The sequence below is a fragment of the Pseudochaenichthys georgianus genome, chromosome 6, assembly GCF_902827115.2.
Source record: "Pseudochaenichthys georgianus chromosome 6, fPseGeo1.2, whole genome shotgun sequence".
Classification (NCBI taxonomy): domain Eukaryota; kingdom Metazoa; phylum Chordata; class Actinopteri; order Perciformes; family Channichthyidae; genus Pseudochaenichthys; species Pseudochaenichthys georgianus.
In genome coordinates, this window is record NC_047508.1 from 3,824,649 (window position 1) to 3,834,410 (window position 9,762).

The window sequence follows — 9,762 nt, forward strand, 5'->3', positions numbered from 1 at the left end:
CTGAACAACGTTTTGTTCATGAGTTATTGATCCGTGAAATCTGAATCTGCCAATATCGTTCCAACTTTACTCAACTTACAGGTTCAGCGAGCTGCACAAGACTGACGGGCTGTCAGGAGAGGGAGAGGAAAAGAGAGCACCCCGTTTATTGTTCCCAGTTTATTATCCAGAATTACTGTAAACCTTTTGAATAAAGTAGTAAATCTACTATTAGTAGTTTGCAGTACTCCATCGTACCTCTAGGGGTCCGCCTACCCCCATTTGAGAACCACTGGTCTAATGGATAGTGAGGTGGGCTGAAAATCGGAAGGTTGTGAGTTCAAATCCCGCCTGGAACACCACCACTAGTGTGCCCTTGTGTAAGGCGATTAGCCCTTAGTTACTCCAGGGAGAATGTAATCGGTAATTGTAAGTCGCTTTGGATAAAAGCGTCAGCTAAATGAAAATGTAATGAAGGGTCTTTCCCTGGCTTTAGGATGGGCACTATTATCGCTTGTTTCAACACTGAAGGAAGTTGACCATAATTCCACACCCTGTTAAACAATCTTAACACAATGACTAGAGAGTTATTTGTCATGTGTTCCTACATTTTATAACAAACACCATCTTTCCCAGGAGTGGTTTGGCGAGCACTAATAATTGCTCTTCTCAACTCAAACTCACTTCTACTCTATCCAATATTCTCGGGTTTTCCATTTGTGTATTCTTTCTGCACTGCCGGGCTTCCTCTGTAAGGTTATCTGAACTATGAACTTTCCTAAATGTTTGAGCTAGGAGTTCCACCTTTCCTAAATTTGTGACAGCCATTATGTCCCCTCTGCTCTAAACTGGCAACTCATAATTCTTTCGAATTCCCCCCATTCTCCTAATCATGCCCCAAACATCTGCAAGCTGTACTTCTCTTCCAATACTATTGCAATATTATATATAATATATATATACAAAAAGTGCGTTTTTGCATTCTTATTGTTCTCCAGCCTGGGCCCTTTTATACTGATTCAAAGCTTCCTGAGAATGGATTTGTTCGAATGCTTTATTTCTAATCGATTCAATCTGACTAGAACTGAGTTAAAATATATTTAGTCAATTCCTATATTAAGTATTTGTTGCTTCTTATTCTAAAAGTGTTTTCTTTTCATATACATTTTATTATAGCGGTTTTGACTGTAAATATGTTGCATTAAATACAAATGACAGCCCTATAATTGTTTCAAACAGTGAAATAAATCAAACAAGGAAAAATAGTCCTTATAATAAAAAAAGTGCTAGGTTGTGAATTCAAATTTATAATCTTAAAAAGTATAAAAGTAAAACAAGTCAGGTGCAATTACGAATTCAGCCATAAGAGGTCATATCATTACCACTTAAAATCTAAAGCCCTCTTCCTTCACACATAGGATATATGATAGAAATGAGGAGGACTTCAAAAAAGCTCTAGAAAGTCCACCATTCATGTCCATTCATTTAAAATGTAAAAGGAATGTGTTCTAGTTCTCTGTCCCGGTCATATTTAACAGTTGATGAATGAAAAATGACAGCCAGCCCATAATACCATTTTGTATTTTCTCTATCCGTTGAGCTACTATAACTTTAAAAGTTTAGACAAGAGCGAGAACAGGCCAGTCATCTTTTTTGTGTCACTTTTAATATTTTCGATTAATATTTATGTCATTATTATTACTCAGTCCCACAGATTGTACATCAATGTCAGCAGACATATTAATCGGTGCCTCCAAGCAGACGGCCATTTACGACCTTGGAAGGTAAAACAAGTCTGATTAAGTAAAGCCATAAATGAAGGTACTGTTGTTGGCTGCAATGCTAGCAGGCAGCACACTGAGCCGACTGTCGCCTGCAGCAGCAAACTGAGAGACTCATTCCATATTTTCACTTTGCAAACTAAACAGACTAAAGAACACATCATTTCTCAAACAGATCAACCCCCTCCATTAGCTGTGGGCCATAATACACAGCAACCTGTGAGTTACAACAATAGGAAATGAGGTGCGCAGTTACCATTATTATTTAGTTTCTTACGGCCTAATGTTATGCACCATTATACTGTATAATGGTTTATCGCAGTCCTTGCTGAAATTAACACCACCCTCTCTCTGGCCTTAGCAAGACTTGACTTTGACTTTGACTTGATTTTCACTTTTGAACATAAATGGTCTCAGCACTAACAGACTTGTAGTGTTTTAATATAAGATGTGATGTAATAAGGGATTACACTTTCCACCTCAAACTATTTCACAGCACATGGCACATGCCACTAAAGCTCTATCACATGATGGCAGCTTAAAATGGCAGAAGGGGCAGCTATTTAACAAAACAGGAGGTTCAATTAGTTATGGTATCACTGCCTGGTACGGTAACTTGACAGTGCAGTCAAAGTCACAGATCGCTCGCCTGGTACAGACGGCTATGAAAATTATGGGGGTTAAAAAACACCCATCTCTCCAAAACATATATGAGCAGTCCATTATCAGACAGGCAAACAAAATAGTGTCTGATCAACACAATCTCACTCCCTAAGCATCCAATAGCGACGTTTGGTCAGTGTCCGTGGCGTCCAATTGTGACGCTCCTAGGCTCCTTCAGCGTCATAAAGGGACGCAAATAGCTTTCAACTGATTGCAATGTATTCCCATCTGCGTCGGGATTTGACGCTCATGGAAGCACGGCATTCGTTTATGCCGGCTGCCCTTAAAGGCAATGTGAGCGTCCATTCCCATTGGATAACGGAGAATTGTACACCCGGAAGTACTGTAAGTATTCCTCTTACTGTCGATTGATTTTACAGTGATATCTGCACTGCTCATCGACTAAAAAACACCAGATTATCCTTGTTAATTACACAACATTGATTGGTTTAAATTGTGTGCAATGCTTTTGTATTTTTCCCCTTCGATTCGGAGAAACAAATATTTTTTCTGAGTAAAGGATGGCACTACCCAGAATCCCCAGCTATCGTTTGGATTACACCATGTGCTCTGTATGACAAACCCCATTTTTTTCACCATTCATTCCATGGCTGGCGTCTATGTCACATGATCTTCAAATTTCTCCCTGCAGAAAAAGAAAACATGGCCGAAATTCGTTTTATTCTCGGTAGAAAATGCCTATTTTAAAGTTAGTTTGGCCATTAAAATGCGTTTTGATGTAATTTGATGCGAGAAATATGAGTTGTTATTTCAGATTATGTGTGCAGTGGATGTACATGATCTTTAGTTTGCCAGTTATTACGAAGATTACTTCAGGAAATCGCGACGTTTTCATTGTTACCAAGGTGGTTGCTAGGGACGCTGCTATCGATATTATTTCTGTTATGTTGTGTAACTGTTTAATGGTGTTATCTTTATTGCTACCCCCTTCCCGTTCAAATCCAGTTTTGGACAGTCTGTGGTTCCATCCCATTTCAAGTGCAATGTATAGTGTTGGTCCACAGCCTAAACATATTAGTTTAACAAAATCCGCATCTAAAGATAGCCTACGTTATTTCCCCCCTGTGCAATTCCAGTCTCACATCTCACAGCACATCGTCATTAACAAATACCGGAAACAGACCGAAAACATTTAAAAAAAATAATAATAATACTTTATTCCGAGTGTGCTTGCTTTTCTCTTTGAAAGTCATCACATAACGGCATTGTAATACACGGTTCGGCTGCATTACATATTACATATCTGCCGTAGTTCTGTATTTATAGAGCCCTGATGAGAAGACAAACATGAGGAACTGAAAACGTGACGTTGATCATAAATATATCAGCCATTAAACAACATCTTACATTTCTTTTCACACAATACGTCTCCTTGCAGTATCAATACTAATTCGGTTCACTTTTATATTTGATCCAATTGGTAGATAGGCTGTATTTACACCATAAAGGTGCACAGCTGATATAAAGGGACACCTGGTGGTTAAAGCATGTTATTGAATTTAATTATTTTTATTATTATTTATTATTAGATATTAATACGATCCCTAAAGTACATTCATTACTCGTTATTCTCTACTAATAGTTAATTAAAGACTGTATGTAATGACTATTTTGCACATCCCTTTCAAGATTTCAAGATTTTCTAAGGTTTATTGACATATCATATAGGCCTACACAACTGTGGTGTAGTTCTGCAATGAATGAAAAACTTGGGTTGCAGGTTCCTCAATAGTGCATTACAAGACATCTATCAATATTTGTGCATACCTCCAGCAATGTTAACTATGTTGAAGCACTTATTTTAACTGATATTATACATAATGTATTATACTCTTATAAGATGTATGTAGATATTTCATCTCCGGCCTTGTCAGGTATTGAACAATAAATAAATAAAGAACACAGAATTGTTGAATATAAAACACAGAATTTGTGTGATTATACTAAATGATTTTCAAAGTTACACATGCTGATGTAACGCAAATGTTCCAATTTGGGATCAATAAAGTATATCTTATCTTAAGCTGATCGATGGCTACTGCCATATTTGCAAAATGTGCCTCTGAACCTTGACAAGTGCATGTTTCAGGCTTATCAATTAATGTAATGTAATGTTATCACAGGGGTCACAAATATAAGACCAGCTGTTAAATAAAGCTCTTCTGACCTTAGCTGGCATGTGGGTATATATATTAATACTGCCCATAATGGGCACAAGCAATTTTCACCCATTTATTAATTATATATTTTAAAGTGTTTCCTTTCCCCTAAACCTCCAGGGATGTACACAGTTTAATACTGGCAACCCTTATTATGGGAAATACGAAAACGTCTTTTAAAACTACAACTCCCAGTAGAGACGTGCCATAGAGAACATGTTGCGAAACAGAATAGCCAGCATGTGTAGTTCTGGAGACGGGGTGGGGGAGGGGGGGACGCGGTGGACCCGTTCAAATCCAGTTTTGGACAGTCTGTGGTTCCATCCCATTTCAAGTGCTGTTCGAGAATCGGCTTACCCCTCGGAGCACACTCTCCAATCACAGAGCTTGAGGACTATCACGGGGTTTGTCAAACAGAGCACATGGTGTAGTCCAAACGATAGCTGGGGATTCTGGGTAGTGTAGTGTCTTCTGCCATCCTTTACTCCTGGGAATGGACGCTCACATTACCTTTAAGGGCAGCCGACATAAACGAATGCCGTGCTTCCATGAGCGTCAAATCCTGACGCAGATGGGAATACATTGCAATCAGTTGAAAGCTATTTGCGTCCCTTTATGACGCTGAAGGAGCCTAGGAGCGTCACAATTGGACCCACGGACACTGACCAAACGTCGCTATTGGACGCTTAGGGAGTGAGAGTGTGTTGGTCTGATCCCACCCACATACTCCACCCAGAATTCCAGGGTTCACAAGAGCAGGCTGAACCGCTATAAGCACTCATTCCTACCAATGTACGTTAAGCTTCTTAACATTCACAGGAAATGAAATGTAGTCAAAAGTCAAATGTAATGAAATGTACTTTTTAAATGTTGGCCATAAGGGTTGTGCAATAGGTCGCCATTGTCAGTATGTGCGTCTGTGTGTATTGTGTTTGTTCAAACGGTGTATGATTGATGATATGTGTATGTCTCTTAAATGTCCACTATGTTTGTATATTATGTACATGTATGCGGAACTGCTGGACGGAGCCCAGAACACATTTCCTTACGGGGACAATAAAGTATATCGTATCGTATCGTATCGTAATTCCCTAACATTTTCTGTACGGTTAAATCACAGAGGAGGCCCATGTTTACTAAACCAGAAATACTCCATGAAGAACGGATAGGAGATGACACCAATTCACCACACTTTGTGTAAGACAATGCCCTGACACAAAAACGTTATTAACAGTGTATGATGCAGCTTTGAAGTACTTCATAATACTTTCTAATGTTTTCTGAATGGAAGTATTTAAGCTGCATTCATCAACTTTAATGGCCGAATGAGCTACAGACCATCACATTGACATTTCATTGATATTTTTATCACTAACTTGTTAGCAAACAGTTTCATGAGACATTCATCAGACTAAGAGCATCGTTAGCATCACTCTGTGCTTTATGGGAGTCTCCCTCAGTTTTGAATATCTCCACTAAAATATATGTTCCTTTATATGCATGATGCTATCTGTGAGACAATTAGTATGGAGTGGCGCAAAACTGACCCTAAAATGCCGCATATAAAGTAGGGCAGTGATAACATAATTGTGTAGGTCTTAAGCTTTTGTTAGCTATACAGGCATCTAACCAAAAGCACACACAAAAAAAGATTGACTTTGAGACCAGGGAACAGATGTGGTAAAATGCTGACTCATTTCCTGGTTTTAAGACTTATTCCTGCACCACTATTACTCCTCAACGAAGGCTTTCGTGGTAGAGGTCCCAACAATGGACTGCTTTAACTTTGTCCTCCATCTTTTACATCAATTTAAAATCCTTATTACAATGAAAAAACTGAAACGCTGACTTTAATTAAATGTATTAGGTCAATGCATTTCACATAACTCTATTAGGTTAGTTGAAAGCAATATTATTAAGTTGAATATTGAATTTTAAATATTTTATCTGTTGACATTATGCATCAAATTAAATCAACGTTTCTGTATTTTTCAGTTTTTTTGAATGCAGAGCAGCCGTTTTGAGTAATGGTTAACCTATCACATCTAAGGCAGCTTTCCTGTCAGCTTCAGAGCAGCACAGAGGCCCCTTGGGGGAATGACTGCATTCAATTGTGTTACATTTCATTTCCTGGTATTAATAAACTCTGTGAAAGTCACTATAGAGTAATGAAACAATGGGATATAAGTATGGGGTGACGCCTGCAGCACATAACCGTTTAAGTGCAAAGGTATTCCTCATGAATCACAATGATTGATGGATTTATAAAAACTGAATATAAAGAAGATGGCTGCCAGACAAACCTTTTTCCACACGGGTACATACATACACACTCTTCCAAGGGTATCCAAGTCTGGATTCCTCATATTGTACTGCCAATAAAATGTGTCATGTGGCTGTTGATATCAATGAGGAATAGTCCTAACTGCTGTGGAGCTGTGAGGGAGATCTCCGATCTGATCGGTGATTTCCTGTCAAGATTTAAGAATTGGTCTGAAAATTCCCCAAAGGCCTCCCTGAAAGCATGTTAGCACTCCAAATCTCACTCACAGACTAAGACCCCATTTACACGCAAACGCATATGAAACACATACGAACCGAATACGATATCAAAAAAGTCTTCCGTTCATACGAGACCACTCGAAAGCGCTGGAGACGCTGTAGTACATATGCCGGGCCTGTAAGTGGCGATGTACTTCCGCACGAGACCGCTCGAAAGTGCTGGAGACGCTGTAGTACATATGCCGGGCCTGTAAGTGGCGCTGTACTTCCGCCACAAAATACACCAAAAGCAGCGAAGAAGACCCCCGAGCATGATTTAGCAACATGTAGTTCATGTAATTCTCCATGTCCACTTGTTGCTGATGGTTGTGGTAGAGGAGCTGTAGATTTTCTGTAGCATGGTCAGTCGCAGAAGCAGTAGCTACTGTCCATGCTACAGTAGTGAGCAGCAGAGATGGGGATATGGCTTCATCGTTATCAGGAAAATGATCGTATAGGGCGTACATACTGAGAGCCCATTTACACGCAAACGCAAACGAAACGCAAATGAACCGAATACGATATCAAAAAAGTCTTCCGTTCACACACATATGCCGGGCCTGTAAGTGGCGCTGTACTCCCACACGAGATCGCGCGTTTCCGTTACGGCCTCGTGTGAACGAACGGGCTATACGATAGAGAAAAGTAGATACAACCGTTTGCGTTCTCGTGTAAACAGCACCTGAGCCGTTTGGCACCCCAGAGCGTTCCGTTTGCAGATTTATCCACCTTGGGACCCGTTATCGTTTTTGCGGGGTCCGTTTCCGCGTTTCCGTTACGGCCTCGTGTGAACGAACGGGCTATACGAAAGAGAAAAGTAGCGGATACAACCGTTTGCGTTCTCGTGTAAACAGCACCTAAGCCAGGGGTGTCCAAACTATGGCACAGGGGCCAACTGCAGCCTGGGGTCCATTTTTAATTGGCCTGCATCACATTTTTAAAGTATAATGGAATATGGCCCACACATGAAACTAGTGCTTGTCTTATATTGTACTTCTTAAATATATATGTAACAATATATTACACAGTATTCATGTGTTAATAAGCCCACATTTCAAATAAATTGATTAAATACAAGTATTTACAAAAATATTGTATTCTTTGGAATGTTGAATATTGACCTCATGAAAGAAAAACCAAGAAGTGAGGATACCCGGCCCGGAGGAAGCCCGGGGTCCCCTTCTGGAGCCAGGCTCAGAAGGAGGACTCGTCGGCGAGCGTCTGGTGGCCGGGCTTGCCACGGAGCCTGGCCGGTCACAGCCCGAAAAGGCAACGTGGGCAACACCTCCGCTTCTCCGCCCACCACCTACGGGAAACAGCGATGGGGTCGGGTGCGCTGCCAGAAGGGTGGCAGTGAAAGCAGAGGGTCTCGACGGACCAGACCCGGGCGACAGAAGCTGGCTTTGGGGACGTGGAACGTCACCTCTCTGGGGGGGAAGGAGTCGGAACTTGTGCGGGAGGTGGAGCGTTACCAGTTGGATCTGGTTGGGCTCACCTCTACGCACAGCGTCGGCTCTGGAACCTTACTTCTGGATAGGGGTTGGACTCTATTCTTCTCCGGAGTTGCTCAAGGTGTGAGGCGCCGGGCTGGTGTGGGGATACTCACAAGTCCCCGGTCGGGTGCTTCGTTGTTGGAGTTTACCCCAGTGGACGAGAGGGTCGCCTCCCTACGCCTGCGGGTTATGGGGGGGAAAACTCTGACTGTTGTGTGTGCTTATGCACCAAACAGCAGTTCAGAGTATACAGCCTTCTTGGAGACCCTGGAAAGAGTCCTGTATGGGGCGCCTGAAGGGGACTCTTTAATCTTGCTGGGGGACTTCAACGCACATGTGGGCAATGATGGAGACACTTGGAGGGGCATGATTGGGAGGAACCCAATGATCTGAACCGGAGTGGTGGTTTGTTACTGGAATTCTGTGCTAGTCATGGATTGGCCATAACAAACACCATGTTCGAACATAACGATGCTCATAAGTGTACGTGGTACCAGTGCACCTTAGGCAGAAGGTCCATGATCGATTTCGTTATCGTATCATCGGAACTGAGGCCGTATGTTTTGGACACTCGGGTAAAGAGAGGGGCGGAGTTGTCAACTGATCACCATCTGGTGGTGAGTTGGGTCGAGTGGCGGGGGAAGCCTCTGGATAGACCTGGTAAGCCCAAACGTGTAGTTCGGGTGAACTGGGAACGTCTGGCCCAAGTTCAGGAGGCCTTCAACTCACACCTCCGGCGGAGCTTTTCGGGCATTCCTGTGGAGGTTGGGGACATTGAACCAGAGTGGTCGGTGTTTAAAGCCTCTATTGCTGAAGCCGCGGTGGGGAGCTGCGGTCTCAAGGTCTTAGGTGCCTCAAGGGGCGGTAACCCTCGAACTTCCTGGTGGACACCGGTGGTCAGGGAAGCCGTCCGACTGAAGAAGAAGAAGGCCTTCAGGGATTTGTTATCCCGGGGGACTCCTGAGGCAGCTGCAAGTTACCGACAGGCCCGAGACACTTTGAGGAACTCCTGAACATGAAAACTTCGCCCTCTATGTTAGAGGCAGAGCTGGAGTATGACGGGGGATCAACACCAATCTCCAGGGGGGAGGTCACTGAGGTCGTCAAACAACTCCACAGTGGCTA